Raw genomic sequence first — 19,356 nt, 5'->3', positions numbered from 1 at the left:
CAGGTGCAGACAACAAAATACCCGCCAAAGACACTCTCCAAGGTGAGAGAGAGCTTGCCTACCCTCTCGGCGGCATCAATAGCTCAAAATCCTTGATCTACTGCTTGGTATCTGAATATGAACCCCTGATATAGGAAGGCAACAGAAGTCCACCTTTGCTGCGGAAGAGTCAAGGTGCGATGTATGAAAGTTCACTGCATATGGCAGGACCGGGGTCTTGCAGCTGAGCCGTGTGTCTCAGAAGGGCTTTGAGGACCTGGGCTCCAATTTAAGGCCCAGACACTTAATCTCTAAATCATGTAACTTCTTGGGACCTAAGTAAACTGACAAGCTTTTGCAAAGAAAACCAAAAAGAAAACAAAAAGACAACTTACAGAATGGGAGAAAATAGTGTCAAATGATGCAACTGACAAGGGCTTCATCTCTAAAATATACAAACAACTTATACAACTCAACAGCAAAAAAGCAAACAACCCAATGGAAAAATGGGCAAAAGACCTGAATAGACATTTCTCCAAGGAAGATATATAGATGGCCAACAGGCACATGAAAAAATGCTCAGCGTCACTGATTATTAGAGAAATGCAAATCAAAACTACTATGAGATACCACTTCACACCAGTCAGAATGGCCATCATTAATAAGTCCACAAATAACAAATGCTGGAGGGGATGTGGAGAAAAGGGAACCCTCCTGCACTCTTGGTGGGAATGTAAGATGGTACAACCACTATGGAAAACAGTATGGAGGTACCTTAGAAAACTATGCAGAGAACTACCATATGACCCAGCAATCCCACTCCTAGGCATATATCCAGACAAACCTTTCCTTGAAAAATATACATGTTCATTGCAGCACTATTCACAATAGCCAAGACATGGAAACAACCCAAATGACTACCAACAGATGATTGGATTAGGAAGATGTGGTGTATGTATACACAATGAAATACTACTCAGCCATAAAAAAGAACAAAATAATACCATTTGCAGCAACATGGGTGGAACTAGAGACTCTCATACTGAGTGAAGTAAGTCAGAAAGATAAAGACAAATACCATATGATATACATTCTGGAATCTAATATACAGCACAAATGAACCTTTCCACAGAAAAGAAAGTCATGAACTTGGAGAACAGACTCATGGTTGCCAAGGGGGAGGGGGAGGGAATGAGATGGATTGAGAGCTCGGGCTGAATAGATGCAAACAATTGCCTTTGGGATGGATAAGCAATGAGATCCTGCTGTGTAGCACTGGGAACTAGGTCTAGTCACTTATGATGGAGCATGATAATGTGAGAAAAAAGAATGTATACATGTATGTGTAACTGGGTCACCATGTTGTACAGTAGAAAATTGACAGAACACTGTAAACCAGCTATAATGAAAAAAATAAAAATCATTATATAAAAAAAGAAAAAAAATAAATCATGTAACTTCTTTTAATCCCAAATGTCCTCATCCATAAAAGAGAATAATGAAAATACCTACTGTATAGAGCTATTTTCTTTTCTTTTCTTTTTTGTCTTTGAGGGATGCACCCGCCACATATTCCCAGGCTAGAGGTTGAATCGGAGCTGTAGCTGCTGGCCTATGCCACAGCCACAGCAGTGCCAGATCTGAGCCATGTCTGCGACCTACACCACAGTTCATGGCAACTCCGGATCCTTAGCCCACTGAGCAAGGCCAGGGATCGAACCTGCATCCTCATGGATTCTAGTCGGATTCATTTCCGCTGAGCACTGCGGGAACTCCTCTGTATAGAGCTATTTTGAGGATTAAATTAGATCACACACTATATCACAGGAAAACAACCAATATGTTTTTTAATTCAACCTATAACTGTTGCCTAATGGCAGTTTTATGCCAGTTAGAAGAGAGGCCAATTATATATAATCAGATTTTTCTCAGTGCAGCAGGTCACCTGGCAGACATGCACAAGATGTGTCAGGAGTCCCGCGTTGCTGGGACCCTTTGATTTCTCACCAGCCGTGTCATCCTGATCGCTCTCTCCAGGTCTCAGTCCCTTGGCAGCAAAATGAAGAGGTCGGAGCTTCATTTCAAAGTCCTCCTTCCTTCTGCTGTACTTTGTGACTCTGTGCATGGTGGCAGTGGACAATATGTCTTTGTCCTTCATTCTGCTCTTGAACAATGTCTTAGACCAAACTTCCCCATGAGTCCTTCTCCTTCTTGGTGCCCACTTCCACACTCCTATACACAGCCTCCTTTCAAATCACACCGCCAGAACGCTCTGAAAAGGAGCCATTTCCCAAGCTGCAGCATGCTCCTTTCCAGCCAGAGTCCCAAGATTTGGTAATGATGAGAATGGCTTAAGCTTTGCTGGCTTTCTTCAAAGCCTTCCCCAAAGACTGACTGGCTCCCTAATTTTGTGCCACTTCTCAATAGGACACTCCTTTGGTCAATACTTTGAATCATCTGGACTCAAGGAATAGAGCCAGGAGGGAGGAAAGCATTCACTCCCCTCCAGATCATCTCCCCCCAGCATACTTACGGTAGCAGGTAGTTACAGGGGAGGTGATGGTCTGAGTAGCTCCTCCTCTCCAGAGCTCCCCAGACCACCCCCTCAAGGACTGGTCATGGAGAAAGGAACTAATATATGTGGCCCCTACCATGTGCCAAAAGCTCTGCCCTCTAATCCTCTTGAACGTTTAATAGCATAAGCATATATTTAATTAGATACAAGTTCTTTGCATCCCAAGTGCAGAGGGAGCCAGGCACAGCACAATGACTTCATTAAGCTTGTTACTTGAACTTTTCTTTCCCTAGCTGTATAACGTGGGCTCACCCGGCAGTGCTGTACCCTGGATCATGCCTTGTTCGCCATTCTCCTTCCCATTTAGACAGAAATTAACACCGGGAAGAGGCTCCCATGTAATGTGACTTCATCATGCATAATCGTTGGAATGAAAACCTCCCGGTTGCATAGCTGCACAATGCCAGTGATTACAGTGATTAAATCAATCAAGCCCAATTTCATAATCATCAAATGTATAATTTCTCAACTCGGCAGGGCCCCAACACGTGGCATCCCAGCTGTCTGATACAGGAATCAAAATCACAGCGTTAAACAAGACGTTTTGGGCTAGGGTTAGGTAATTTGGTAAACTTAATACCATATTAATAAGGATGATAAGACAATACAACTTCATGCAAATTTTGTCTAATGATGATGAAATATCTGGTTTGTGACTTCCCCACTGGTGGCTTAACTTCAGCAGCTCAAGTATGAAAAATTCTCCCATTCTCCCAACAAATTACCCCATTGAATGTTTTATTCCCCAAAAGAATCATTCAGTCAATTACTTGTATACCTTAATTATATCATTATTGTTATCATTATATAAGGAGCTTTGCAAGATGCTTTAGCTCAGGTCCTACAGAGAGCTTGATGGCAGTTTGTCCGTCTGACATGATGGGCTGACTGATGCCTCTGGGGCCCCAGGCTGAGATCTTGAGTTTCACATTTCAAGCACAGAGAACTTCAGATGGGAAGCATGATTTCACAGCCTCTGCTCTTTCTCTGTAGCTAAAGGGAAGACATTGTACCAGAGCCAAAGGAGGAAGAAGAAAGATTAGGTAATATACTCCCTTTCGTGACTTTCACCTAATCTCATTCTGTTTCTCCACATGAGGCAATCATTTCACTTTCATGCTACAGCTGATTTCGTAAGTTTCAAAGTACCCAATTCATTCAGTTTTGATGACCAGAGATCCTACAAATGTCTAGGTTTTGAAACTCTTGCAGGACAGAGGAGAATTTATCCAGAGTTGTGTCTATCATTTGATGAGTAGTTTTGAAGCTTACTGATTAGGGCAAGGTCAGGGCATGTGGAGGTGTTTCTGCAGTGGCTGTCAGAGTTTAACTTCTAGACCTAGCTACGTGCCTTATAATAATCCATTAGCCATATGTTTGTTTTATATATTTTTCTTTATGATTTATTTTACAACAAAACCATTTAAAAAGTTATTGATCTGATGATGATTTGTAAAAGCATCCCCCACCTTAATTGGACCAGAAGGCTTAAAGGCTTCTTCCTCTAAGGTAGACAGAATAATGCCCCCCACCCCACCAAAGATGCTGTCTCCTAACCCTACCCACAAAAAACCTGTGACTGTGTTGCCTTATACAGTAAGGGATAATTGCAATTGCAGATAGGATTAGGGATGTTAATCCTTGTTGACCTTGACATGGGAAGGTTACCTATTAGGCTCCATGTCATTATAAAATATTCCAGGTAACCTCGCCCTGTCAAGGTCAACTGATTAACATTGGCCATAGAGTGATGTGGTCGGGGAAAGTCTCAGTCAGCCTCTGCTGACACCTTGATTTCAGACTAGTGAGATCCACCTCAGACTTCTGACCTGCAGGACTATAAAATAATAAACTTGTGTTGTTTTAAGCCACTACATTTGTGATAATTTGTTACAGCAGCCATAGGAAACTAGTACACACTTTTCCTTAACAAGTAGCTGTGTTTACCATGCAGTGCTGGTATTTTATACACTTTCTTTTCCTTATGACTTCTTCTTTCTCTTTCCCTTTCTCTAAAGGACTTCAGACAGATTTTCCCTACTCCTTAAAAGAAATATTTACCAAAAAAGACTTTATATCATCTAGAACCCTTCAGCTCTGCCCTATTTAATGCTCTTTACTAAGCAATAAATCTAAATATGCACAGTTAGATATGTAACCATATTTCTCTCATTAATATTGGCTTTTAAAAAAAATCTCTGATTTTTTTCATTTATTTTATCATTTTGCTTTATTTAAGTATTTTTAAGTTTTTTCAAAATGAATGGAGTTCCCATCATGGCTCAGTGGTAATGAACCCAACTAGTATCCATGAGGTGATGCAGGTTTGATCCCTGGCCTTGCTCACTGGGTTAAGGAACCAGTGTTGCCATGAGCTGTGGTATAATTTGCAGATGCAACTTGGATATGGCATTGCTGTAGGTGTGGTGTAGGCCAGCAGCTATAGCTCTGCTACTGTCCATGGGCTAGGAACTTACATATGCCACAGGTGTGGCCCTAGACAAAAAAAAAAAAAAAAAAAAAAAAAAGAAAAAAGAAATGAAAATATATCAAAGGAAAGTTGTATCCCCATAACCTCATGTTTGAAAAAAATTATCTTTGGAAAAAATATATTCACAGCAGACAAAACCCAAGGCCTGCCCAAGGTTTATTTGATAATGGATCTTCCAGCTCCACTCCATACAAAGCTGGGATCCCAAAGAACTCACTTTCAGTAAACCAGTTCCCTCACCCCATCCCTGCCATCACCCCTGCTGGGGAACTTTAGAACTCTGCAAACCTTATAAGTGAGAGGAGGAAGGAAAAAAATTAGAATTTGGAAACAGAAGCTGGCCCTAATATGGGCAGCAGAAAAAAATCACAGCACCTAGATATACTGAAATACCTCCAGGTAAGAATTTAATTTAGAGGGTTCCTAAACTGATGGTGACACCAAATACCTCATAGAAACAACATTCCAAAGGGAAGCCACCTTTGACCAGAGCCTCAAGTAATTTACATAAATAAAATCCTAAGAAAAAACAATAGTTCAGAGTAAAAAATAAACACACAGGGAAGGAAGGAAAGCATCAGGATCTCAATAACCTATTAGTAAATTGGATGCGATAATGTATAAATACAGTTGCATAACCATGATTGAGTGGTTTATTCCAGGTATGTAAGGCTAGTTCAACATTCAAAAATCGATGACTATAATTCACTAAATGAATGAGCAAAAGGAGGAAAATCAGATGATCGTGTCAGTAGATACAGAGAAAGCACTTGACAAACCCCAACAGCCATTCATGACAGGAAGGCACTGCAAGAAAGTCAGCAAAAGTTACAGATGGCAGAGAAAGACCCACGAAGACCCTGTGGAATAAAAATATGTCTCCTTCAGTTTCTTTCAACAATGTCATCATTTTCAGTGTACAAGTATTTCACCTCCTTGGTGAAATTTATCCCCAAGCATTTTATTCTTTTTGTTGCATTTGTAAATGAGACTGCTTTCTTAATTTCTTTCTGCTAGTTTATTGTTAGTGTCTAGAAATGTAGCAGATTTTTGTATATTGACTTTGCATTCTATGGCTTTGCTGTATTTTTTGTACTTTATTTATTTATTTATTTATTTTGTCTTTTGTCTTTTTAAGGCCACACCTATGGCATATGGGGTCGAATCAGAGCTGTAGCTGCCAGCCTAGGCCACAGCCACGGCAACACGAGATCCCAGCTGCATCTTGAACCTGCGCCACAGCTCATGGCAATGCCAGATCCTCAACCCGCTGAGCAAGGCCAGGAATTGAACCCACATCCTCATGGATACTAGTTGGGTTTGTTAACCACTGAGCCACCATGGGAACTCCATCTTTATACTATTTTTGTAACTTCCTGTAATTATTTCAAGATAACAAACTTTTAAAAAGCAAACAAAAGGTATGAGATTTTCCACAACAGATGAATATTTTATCCAAGAAGCTAAATGATTCTTAAGGAGGATAAACACACAAAACATTCCCATCAATACATAAACACACATACACACACTTTTTTTTTTTTTTGTCTTTTTCTAGGGGCGCATTTGCGGCACATGGAGGTTCCCAGGCAAGGGGTCGAATTGGAGACGTAGCCGCCGGCCTACGCCAGAGCCACAGCAATGCGGGATCCAAGCCTAGTGTTCAACCTACACCACAGCTCACGGCAATGCCGGATCCTTAACCCACTGAGTGAGGCCAGGGATCGAACCCGTAACCTCATAGTTCCTGGTCAGATTCGGTAACCACTGAGCCACGATGGGAGCTCGTACATACACCCCTTTTTAAGCTGAAATAGGATTGTGCTACAAAACACTTCTGCAGCTTTTTTTCTCTTACCGAATTCCATGGACCTTTTATCTTTGTCTTCCCAGCAAAACGCCTTATATGTTAGTATGTACACATCAGTGTGCATGTATGTGTGTGTTTCATAAATGGCTGCATGGTATCCTATCTTATTTTACATTTGTTCTTACCAGAATTCAAGACTGTACTGAAATTTTGTATAAAAAGAGTGAACAATAGCTTCTCTGGAGATTTAAGACTATACTAAAATTTTTATAAAAAGAGTGCACATTATCTTTTCCTCAAGTTGCTGGAGGCAGAGAATTTTGCTGATTATCAGTTTGTGTGGTAGAAGTCTGAAAAGTGGGGTGAAGAGCCCGGGGATCCTCTGCCAAGGTCTCCACAGCCAACCAAGGAAAAGGTTAAATGTCAGGAACTAGAAAATCCTGCCCCAGTGGAATTTGGAGCGCGAATTCTCTCCCACCTGGTCTCAGCCAGAACAAAGGTGTCTTGGTCATCCATTTCCAGACAGCTGGATCCTAAGTAAGACCTCAAGCCAATGCAGCTGTTGACTTTCCAATCTCGCTCTTAGAGATTAGTGGATGCCCTTCATTCTCTAAATTGCGAGGTTTTCATAGGACTTAGGTGGCCGGAAGATTTCTATCACCTTTTTATATACACCCATCCGCAATCTCCTGTTTTAGCTCTAAGTTACCTTTTTTTTTTTTCCCAAATGCTATTCTTTAAGCTGCCTGAAAAGCTACCACAGCAAACAACGGTCTGGTCTCGTTTGTCCCAACTCTCCCAGCAATAAATAATACCACGAAAACCAGAGAAAAAGATGGACTACGACAGGAAGGCATGCATCCTTGAGATCAGTGCCTCCTTCTCACATTAACTGCTCCTCACAGCACATGAAATGGATTCATTAGTCTTTAGTGATTTCCGGGTCCTTTAAAAACCACAGCTCTGTGTATCCAGTGGCATTAAATACTGTGATAGACCAGTATATTAAGGGTTGTTAAATGGAGCTGTTATTCTTCCTTTTAGTATCTTTCACATCTGCGCCTTATTTTTCATTCCGGCTGCCCCTGCCCTGGATCCAGGCCTTAGCATCCCTTCTAACTCGTGCCCACTACCTCCACACTCTCTCCTTCGCCACACCGTAATTTACATCACAGGAAGAACCATCTTAAAGTAGTTTTTTCCTTATCTCTCCTGCAAGGCTTTGAATGGCCACATGGAACCTGTAATTGTTAAGTCCAAAAGGACTTGTTCAAGCAGCAAGACAGTAAAGGGAAGAGGATTTCAGTTGCAAGATAATCTTATTTTCCTTACTCCAGTGCTCAAGGTGATTACCATACCATGCAATCCCATATCCCACTGCCACACCCTTCGTGAACCTTCCCCCTCAAAGGCCAGTTCCCACAATGGATTAAGAGCCTGGGTTCTGGCACCAGAGCGCTCGGTGGGCATCCTGCCTCTGGTCCTGGTGAACTGTGAGACCTGGAGCGAGGCGATGAGCGTCCCTGGGCCACACTTTCTTCATTTGTAAAATGAGGCTCATGAAAGTCCCCACCTGCCTGAGTTACTCTGTGGACTCAATAAGTTACATTTAGAAAGTTCTGAGGCTGGATCCTGTGCCATACAGTAAGCACAAATAATAATAAACCTTGTGTTTAGCGTGTGGCATGGGATCCATCCTAAGAATGTGACTTTTGTCACTCACAGCTGTATCCTCAGCGCCTATGACAGCACCCAGCACAGACATGGGGAAACTGAGGCTTGTGGAGTTGAATGACCTGCCTCTGAGGACCCTGCCGATACCAGTCCAAGCTGGGATTCCAGTCTACAAGTTTGGGTTCAGAACCCGCCCTCTTGACTACCCCATTATACTGTATCCTCTGGTTTTCACACGGCAGGGGCTCCTTAAATGTTGCTCAAATTGCTTATGGAAATGTCTTGAACCTTCTCACTCTTCACACCAACTCCCCCTGGCCTGGAATACTCTCCTTTTCTACAGGTATCCCCGCCATTTCTTATCACTTCCACGTGTTCCGCAGTGTTCTTCTCCTCTGAATTTTCATTGCTCTTTAATAGTAACACTCACTGGCACTGACCATATCCCGTCTTGTTTTGTAACTCATCTTTTTTTATGTGTCTTGTTTCTCCAACAAGACTGTAAATCCACTGAGGATGCACTTCGTTTGCCTTATGGTTCTTTATGTTCCCGGCCGGGACTAGGATGGCGCCTTGCCTGGAGCAGACTCTCCTTAAACTCTGGCTGATTGATAACAGGGGTGCACTAGCAGCTAGAAATGGACAAAGCATCCTCCTCTTACCATGGCCTCTTCTGCTACAGCACATCCTGCCCCTCGATCATGACTGTGAAAAGAGGAGGGGCTTGGGTGATGGAGGTTAATGACAGGTGTCCTTCATGTCTTTCCTTGTGTCTGCCACATCTGGTACTCAGTGTAGAGGGAGTATCTGAAAATGAGTTAACTTCTTCCTTTTCTAGAGGTGCAAGGAAACCCAGAGAGGCATCTTTTTTTTTTTTTTCCTGAATTCAGAACCATTTTAGATACAGGAAATAGGCAGAAGAAAAATCAAAGTAACACCTGTATAACAGGAAATAGAGACACATTTTCTTTTATTTATTCCTTTATTTATTTTTTAATAGTTATTTCCCCAATACATTTTTTTGTACTGTACAGCATGGTGACCCAGTTGCACATGCATGTACACATTCTATTTTAGCACATTATCATGCTCCATCATAAGTGACTAGACCTAGTTCCCAGTGCTACACAGCAGGATCTTACTGCTAATCCATTCCAAAGGCAATAGTTTGCATCTATTAACCCCAAGCTCTCCAACCATCCCACTCCCTCCCCCTCCCCCTTGGCAACCACAAGTCCATTCTCCAAGTCCATGATTTTCTTTTCTGAGGAGATGTTCATTTGTGCCTTCTATTGGATTCCAGATATATGATATCATATGGTATTTGTCTTTCTCTTTCTGACTTACTTCACTCAGTATGAGAGTCTCTAGTTCCATCCATGTTGCTACAAATGGCATTATTTTGTTCTTTTTTATGGCTGAGTAGTATTCCATTGTGTATATATACCACTTCTTCCTATCCAATCGTCTGTTGATGGTCATTTGGGTTGTTTCCATGTCTTGGCTATTGTGAATAGTGCTGCAGTGAACATGCCGGTGCATGTGTCTTTTTCAAGGAAGCCTTTGTCCAGATATATGCCCAAGAGTGGGATTGCAGGGTCATATGGAAGTTCTATGTATAGATTTCTAAGGTATCTCCATACTGATCTCCATGGTGGTTGTACCATCTTACATTCCCACCAAGAGTGCAGGAGGGTTCCCTTTTCTCTACACCCCCTCCAGCATTTGTTATTTGTGGACTTATTAATGATGGCCATTCTGACTGGTGTGAGGTGGTATCTCATAGTAGTTTTGATTTGCATTTCTCTAATAATCAGTGACATTGAGCATTTTTTCATGTGCCTGCTGACCATCTATATATCTTCCTTAGAGAAATGTCTATTCAGGTCTTTTGCCCATTTTTCCATTGGGTTGTTGGCTTTTTTGCTGTTGAGTTGTATAAGTTGTTTGTATATTTTAGAGATGAAGCCCTTGTCAGTTGCATCATTTGACACTATTTTCTCCCATTCTGTAAGTTGTCTTTTTGGTTTCTTTTTGGTTTCCTTTGCTGTGCAAAAGCTTTTCAGTTTGATTAGGTCCCATTGGTTTATTTTTGCTTTTGCTTCTGCTGCTTTGAGAGACTGACCTGAGAAAACATTTATAAGGTTGATGTCAGAGAGTGTTTTGCCTATGTTCCCTTCCAGGAGTTTGATGGGATCTTGTCTTATATTTAAGTCTTTAAGCCATTTTGAGTTTATTTTTGTGCATGTGTGAGGGTGTGTTCTAGTTTCATTGATTTGCACGGAGTTGTCCAGGTTTCCCAGCAATAGAGACACATTTTCAATGTAGATAAAGGCAAAGTTGGAAGGTGTGGCTTAGATAGATCTCTTGGCCACATGATGGGCTAATCCTGGTCCACCCCCCACCCCACCCCCACCCTCTGCCACCCCGAATTAGGTAGACTTACCCACCAAGTCATAAGCAGCACTAGCCAACTGCTGGCCTCCCCCATGGGGCGTGACCCTGGGACAATTTTGTGTGTGGAAGAACAGAGAACATGCAGGCAGCTGGCTCCAAAGAGGAAAGAAAGGGGATGGTTGGAGCATGTCCAGAGCCATCTTCCAAATCCACCAATCAGCTAAGTCACTCTTCCAACACTGAGAAGGCTGAGTAAAGGAGAAATGAGGCCAGTGGCTATTCTCTAACGTGTGTTTCTCCATATGGAAATATAAAATCAAGGGATGAGGGAGTTCTTATTGTGGCTCAGCAGTAACAAACCCAACTAGTATCCAAGAGGATGCGGGTTTGATCCCTGACCCAACTCAGTGGGTTAAGGATCCAGCATTGCCACGAGCTGTGGTATAGGTCACAGTCAAAGCTGTGGTATAGGTCACAGAGTTGCTGTGGCTGTGGTGTAGGCCAGCAGCTGTAGCTCTGACTTGATCACTAGCCCAGAAACTTCCATATGCCATGGGTGTGGCCCTAAAAAAAAAAAGGCAAAAAAATAAAAAATAAACAAAATCAAGGGACAAGAAGCTCCCCCACAGCCTCCATCTGTCTTCACCCATCTGGCTTAATGATTACTTCTATGGTCAACCAGAAGTGAGGCCACCCTCTCAGGGATAAAAGCCATCAAACAGCCTATTAGAGCAACCCATCCCACTCTGCTACGACCATGCCCGCCCTATCACCCACTTTTCCTGAGTAGGTCCTCCTGGAGAAAATTCTGGAATGAATAAGAACAGTATATTAATTAAATTATCTCCAAGTCCACCTGTTAGGAATCGAATTTGTCCCCTAAAAACATATGTAATTACTAACACATAGTAATTCAGATGTGACAGTGTTTGGAAATAGGGTTATCATAAATGTGATTAGTTAAATTAAAATGAGGTTATAGTGGAGTAGGGTGGGGATGTAATTGGATATGACTTATATCCTTACAAGACACAAAGACAGTAAGAGAAGGCCATGTGAAGACAGAGGCAGATACTGGAATGATGTGTCTACAAGCCAGGAAAGGCCAAGGGTTGACAGAAGTCACCAGAAGCTGGAAAGAAGCATGAAACAGATTCTCAGAAGGAACCAACCCTGCTGACACCTTGATTTCAGATTTCTCACCTCTAGAACTGGGAATCAATTCCTGTTGTTTTGAGCCACCCAGTCTGTAGTGCTTTGCTGTGGCACCCGCAGGATGTTAATACAAACTCCCTGTACCCCACACTGAAATCTCACTCTCTCACCCCAAATTATATGCAGACACATTCTCAATGTATCTCATCAAACATCAAAGAAATAATGCTTCATTAAGGCATTGGTTTTACTTCTTAGGAATGACCATCTCAGTAGATAAATTCTGAGAAATCTTTACTTTCTTCTTTCCAAGTTTTTATTCTTTTTTTCCCCTAGACATTAAAATAAGGATTCAATGAATTGGGAAATAACTAAGAAAAAATGTGTTGAAGAAATATGACAGTGTTTATTCTGGCTTTCAGAAAGAGTTTAACTTCCATTTTACATTCAAGCAGCCTTTTTTCCCTGTGCAAAAAGATCTAATAGATATTAATATTATGCCGTATTAATTTTAAGCTTTGTCAGCCTATGGCCTTCCTTAGGCCATTTTCAGTTAAGGTGTATATGCAAATTCTGTTTTGTTCACTTTAACATTATTTAGTATATGCATTGGTGCATATTTCCTGACCACACTACAATAGCCATAGTTATTATTGAGGGTTTTTTTTCACTGGAGAACATAGTTATTTATCCATCCTCTGCTTCTTGGGCATTAGGATATATTTCCACTTTGGCCTATTATAAGTAACATCTTTGTGTGCATTTTTTCTACTCCTAGAATATTTCCTTAGGTTATTTTTCAAATGATATTACTGGATGAAGCCATTCACAGCATGTTCCATGTTGCCATGGAACTCTCTCAAAAGACTGATAGAGCTGACAATACTACCAGCAGTATTCTCAGAAGAAGTATTTTAAAGTTTCATCTGGCAAGTGTATAAGGCCAAACATCATGTACTTTTCCATAAACTTCGAAAAGATTTTTAATTGGCCTTTTAATTAAATAACTCTTGCATCTAAACTATGTTTATTTCCTCCCCCAGCAAAAGAGGAACTTCTAGTTATGTCTCTGACACATAAAGTCCTTAAGGAAATGATCAGTGATTTTGAAGGGGCTTCACTTTACTTGTACAGCTAAAATCCATGAAGTAGTTTTGCTGTCACAAACTCTAAAACAGTAGGCTATTTAAAATAGCCAGTCTCAGTGGCTATTTTGCCACTGAGCAAAATATAAAGAGATGGTTTGATTTGGTGTTAGAAACGATCCTCAGCTAATTCCAGTTCAACTGACACATTTGGTGCCTATGCTGTTTCTAATGACCTACTGCTTCTCCCATTAAAAACAGAATAAGAAGGAGAAGAAAGAAAGAAAAAATATGTATTTGATGTTTTTTCTGTCTTTCAGTAATTTGGGGAAAGAAAGGAAAGTTTAAAGAATAAAATTTAAATTATGCATGCCAAGACAACTCAAGTGGGGAATTTTTTAACAAATGGCACTGGGACAACAAAATATCCACAGGCAAAAGAATTCGGATGTCTTCTGTTCACCATATGCAAAAAACTAACTCAAAATGGATCTTAGCCTAAATGTAAGAGCTAAAACTGTAAAATTCCTAGCAGAAAGCAAGGGAACAAATCATGACTCAGGTTAGGTAATGGTTTCTTATAAAGCACAAGTAACAAATAAATACACTGAATTACATCAAAATTCTAATTTTGTCTATCAAAGGACATCATCAAGAAAATATAACCCACAGAACAGGAGGAAATACTTGCAAATCTGTCAAGGGTCTTAGGTCCACAGTATGTCATGAACTCTTACAAAGATAAATAACCCAATTTTAAAAATGGGCCAAGAATTTGTATAGACATTTACCCAAAGAATATCTACAAATGGTCAATAAGCACCATTGCTTATTGTTAGTCATTGCTCAACATTGTTCGTCATTAGAGAAATACAAACCAAAACTACAAGATGCTGCTTCACCCCCACTAGGATGTGAGGAGAGACAATAGCAAGTATTCAGTTATGGAGACATTGAAACTCTCACGCACTGCTGTTGGGAATACGAAATAGTGCAGCTTTGGAAAACACATGTCCACAAAAGAAATACGTCAGTGTTCATGGCAGCATTCTTCTTAATAGCCAAAAGGTAGAAGAAACTCAAGTGTCTGTTAACCAATGACAATGTGGTATATTCAAACAGTGGAACGTTATTCCAGTCTTAGAAGGAACGAAATACTCTTACATGTTTTAACAAGGATGGACTTTGAAGGCATCATGCTAAGTGAAAGAAGGAAGCCACAAAAGACTGCATATTAAATGACATTATTTACGTGAAATGTCCGGAATAGACAAATCCTACCAGTTCTACAGAGAGTAGATAAAAGGTTGCCTGGGGCTGGGTGAGATGGGAAAACAGAATAGGGAGTGACCGATATCCGGTACAAGGGTTCTTTTTGAGATAGTGAATGTGTTCTAAAATTAGGTTGTGGTAATAGTTGCACAACTCTGAATATACTGAACCAATTTTTTTTGTTTGTTTGTTTTTTTAGGGCCACACCCATGGCATATGGAGATTCCCAGGCTAGGGGTCAAATTGGAGCTTTAGCTGCCAACCTACACCATAGCCACAGCAACAAGAGATCCCAGCTGTGTCTGCTACCTACACCACAGCTCATGGCAACACTGGATCCCTAACCCACTGAGCGAGGCCAGGTATCAAACCTGCATCCTCATAGATACTAGTCAGATTTGTTTCCTCTGAGCCACAATGGGAACTCCTGAACTCAGTACTTTAAATGGGTACATTTTATGGTATGTGAAATATATCTCAATGAAGTGGAAAAAAATTTTTAATTGTGCCTAATTCTACCACTAGAGATAATGCATTTGACATTTTCCATATTTATAGACTTTGAAGACCCCCCTCAATGAGGGCTAAGTGAGTAGGGAAGGAGGATCACATGGGAATATTAGACTCTAGGCAAGATGTCTTTTCTTCTCTGCTTATTAAGCCTGGTCAGTTTATTATCTACATTTTAACCAAAGCCATGGATGGTGATATGGGAGACTTACCAGTTAAGATTAAGTGAAGTCATAATCACTGACTCCCCTTCTTTTCACTTGCCTGTCCAATCAAGCTCTTCCAAAAGGAGCATCTAAATCCGCCTGTTGGTTTCTTTCCATCCCGTTTCTACTGCTCTACAGGCAACATCATTCCCCTCCTGGATTGGTCTAAGAGCCCCTCTAACAGTTTACTCTGCCCACACTCTTGCCTTCCATCCCTCGCCCAGCAGCTCGAGTAACCTCTCTCCTGCTTAAAACCCTTCTATGTCTCCTCTGATATTTAGACTACAGTTAAAATTCCTTAAAGGAACTCACAACATGATGAACTTCTGTTGACTCTTCCAACTCAAGGACTTTTTCCCTCCCACACATCCTACCCCACCCTCTGTCCCAACCATACATCGTTTCTTTCAGCTTCTAGCACGTAATATTCTCTTTTTTCTAGGACTTTGTACTGCTGTTTTCTCTGGCTTAAATATTTTTACCTCCTCTGCCAACTCCCCACTCACTGTTCCCTTCTCCAGGTCTATGTCCAACTTATTCCTTCTCATTCTTTAAGTCTCATTTGGACCCCCACCTCCCAAAAGTTCTCCCTGATCTTCATGGTTCTTGCTAAGAACTTTTACAGAACCCTGTATTTCTCCATGATAAATAACATCTATTGCATTAAATGAGAATTGCCTATTAACTTCTCCCAACTCCCTACTTACCAGCTAAAACACTTCAGGCAAGTTACTTAACCCCTTCGTATTTCATTTCTTCAAGTGAAAAATGGAAATAAAAAGAGTACCTACATTGTTGCCTTACTATGAGGATTCAATGAGATATTTCTGAATCACTAAGAACAATGCCTGGCACATTATAAGTACAACCTAAGTGTTTTGTTTTTTAAGTGTTGTATACATCTCTAGACTTCAAGCCTCAAAAGAAATGTTTTAAATCTTAATTCATTCTTGCATTTCCTATAAATATCATTGAAAGAACATGTATGTCAATCAATTAACCAACCAAAGCTAGCTCATATTTTCAAGATCCAGGAGAGATAATAGAAACTAACTAAAAACAGGTTTCCAAGGAAAGCAAGAGAAGATAGAAGCAAAAACAAAGATAGTTCACATTAGTGGAGAAGGGATATATTACTCAGTTAACAAAATTGGATTGCTAGTTAACCATTTGGAAAAAGCTGAAGTGAGAATACCAACAGCATAAAAGTAATTCCACATGCAACTATGAGTTGAAAAAAGAAAATTTTAAAAGAACCATGCAAAACCAAAATTCGATATTTGTCTGACCCTGGGGTACAGTAGATTTCTATAAGCATGGCACAGAGCATTAATATTTATCATGGAATATTTAACATGGAAAGATGTTTTCTTTCAGCTGAGAGCTCTATAGATAAGTTGTGAAGAATTCAGTCTCTGGAGGCAGACTCCCTCGGTCCAAATCCCAGTTCTACTGCTTGCTGTTATATAACTTTGGACTGGTTACGTAGCTTCTCTGGGTCTTGAAATGGAGATTATCATCATAATAGCAAATACACAATGTGTTATGAGAATTCAGAGAGATAATATTCAGAGAGATATATCACAAATCATATAGAATGATGCCTGATGGAACATAATTTTTTCTTGTAGTTTTATATATATATATTTAATTGAAGTATAGTTGATTTACAATATTAGTTTCAAGTGTACAATATAGTGATTCAATACTTTTATAGATTACACTCCATTTAAAATTATTATAAAATATTGGCTATATTCCCTGTGCTGTATAATATATCCTTGTAGTGAATGAACCTAATTTTATAAAATAATTTATATCAAATTATGTCAGCTGGTTACATCTCAGAGGTGGGATTATAGGTATTTAGTTTTTCTTCCTTCTAACTATATTTTCTAATTGTTATACAATGAGCATGCCTGACTTCTGCATTCTTTTTTTTAAAGATTTTATTGAAGTATGGTTGATTTACAATGTTGTGTTAATTTCTTCTATACAGAAAGTGACTCACTTATACACATATATAGTTTTTCATATTCTTTTCTGTTATGGTTTATCCCAGGATACAAAATATAGTTCCCTGTGCTATACAGTAGGACCTTTGTTGTTTATCCATCATATATATAATAGTTAATATAGTAGTCTGCTAATCCCAAACTCCCAATCCTTCCCTCCCCTACTCCCCCTCTCCCTTATATAGAGAAGTCTGTTCTCTATATCTGAGTCTGTGTTTGTAGATATGTTGATTTGTGTCATATTTTAGATCCATATATAAGTGATATCATATGGTATTTTCTTTGTATGACTTACTCCACTTAGTATGATAATCTCTAGGTCCATCTGTGTTGGTGCAAATGGCATCATTTCATTCTTTTTAATGGTTGAGTAATATTTCATCATACACACACACACACACACACACACACACACACACACTACACCTATATATATATATATATATATATATACACACATATACATACACATACACACACACACACATATACTACACCTTCCTTATCCATTCATCTGTTGATGGGCATTTAGGTCCATGTCTTAGCTATTGTAAATGAATAGCTATGAATATAGGGTTGCATGTATCTTTTTGAATTATAATTTTATCTGGGTATATGCCCAGGAGTGGGATTGCTGGATTATTGGCAACTCTATTTTAGCTTTTTGAGGAACTGCCTTAGTGTTTTCCATAGTGGCTGCACCAATTGACATTTCCACCAACAATATAAGAGGGTCCCCTTTTCTCCACACACTCCCCAACATTTATTATTTTAAAATTTATTTAGATGGCCATTCTGACCAGTGTGTGGTGGTACCTTATTGTAGTTTTGGTTGGGCATGCACTGCTTTTAAAATAAGAAGAATGTGGAGTTCCTGTCGTGGCACAGTGGTTGGCGAATCCGGCTAGGAACCAGGAGGTTGCGGGTTCAATCCCTGGCCTTGCTCAGTGGGTTGACAATCCGGCGTTGCCATGAGCTGTGGTGTAGGTTGCAGACGTGGCTCGGATCCCGCGTTGCTGTGGCTCTGGCGTAGGCCGGTGGCTGCAGCTCCGATTCGACCCCTAGCCTGGGAGCCTCCGTACGCCACGGGAGCGGCCCTAGAAATGGCAAAAAGACAAAAATAAAATGAAATAAAATAAAATAAGAAGAATGTTATACTTTTAACATTTAAATTTTTTTTAAAAAATCTCGTAGAATATTTGCAGTCATGCAAAAAATACGCATCATCTATTGTAAGAGAAAAGGAGTGTATACAGAATAATTTCCATTGTATGAAAAACACATATAATGTATAGATACAGTCATGCATAAAAAAAACAAAACATTTACAATATTACCCGTGATTATCTCTTAATATTTGAGTTACACATGATTTTTATTTACCCCCTTGTGTTTTATTATATTTCTATGTGGTCATGATAACTTGTCAAGCCAGAAAGAAAATATGATTAAAACAAAAAACAAAAAACAGGAGTTCCTGTCATGACCCAGCAGAAACAAATCCGACTAGGAATAATGAGGTTGCGGGTTGGATCCCTGGCCTCGCTCAGAGGATTAAGGATCCGGCTTTGCCATGAGCCATGGTGTAGGTCACAGACATGTCTCAGATCCCTAGTTGCTGTGCTCTGACCGGCAGGTGTAGCTCTGACTGGATCCCTAGCCTGGGACCCTCCATATGCTGTGGGTGCAAAAAAAAAAAAAAAAAAAAAAAAAAGTATGAACCTTGGTCAGGGAAAAAAGTTTTCCTCTGACACAAAAGGGGAGAAGGAATGAACACAGATTTTTTTTTCTTTTTAGGGCCACACCTATGGCATATGGAAGTTCCCAGGCTAGGCGTCCAATCAGAGGACAGGGGTCAGACCTGCGTCTTCATGGATACTAGTTGGGTGTGTTAACCAATGAACACAGATTTAAAGGTAGAAGGGAAGGAAGTGAAGAGTCACATGTTATGATACATATTTTCTCTGAAATAGGAAGTAAGCTACAGAGAATGGTTTAAGCTTTGAAATAGTTGTGGGGAATAAAAAGATAAATCTTTTTAAAATGTGTGAGCTGGGTGAAGGGCCTACTGTGTTTAAAAAAAACAAACAAACAAACAAACAAAAAACTGGAGTTCCTGTCTTGGCACAGCAGAAATAAATCCAACTAGGAACCATGAGGTCACGGGTTCAATCCCTGGCCTCGATC

General features: G+C 40.1%; 1 protein-coding gene across 4 annotated transcripts in view; it reads left to right on the top strand.

Moving 5' to 3' along the window:
• The window catches only part of RIPOR2 (RHO family interacting cell polarization regulator 2), a 232,988-nt gene that overhangs the window by 78,510 nt on the left and 135,122 nt on the right, over window positions 1–19,356 (top strand). The window lies entirely within an intron of this gene.

This window comes from Sus scrofa, chromosome 7 (genome assembly GCF_000003025.6).
Source record: "Sus scrofa isolate TJ Tabasco breed Duroc chromosome 7, Sscrofa11.1, whole genome shotgun sequence".
NCBI lineage: Eukaryota > Metazoa > Chordata > Mammalia > Artiodactyla > Suidae > Sus > Sus scrofa.
The sequence above is the reverse complement of the archived record's forward strand: the minus strand, read 5'-3'. Positions and strand labels throughout refer to the sequence as shown.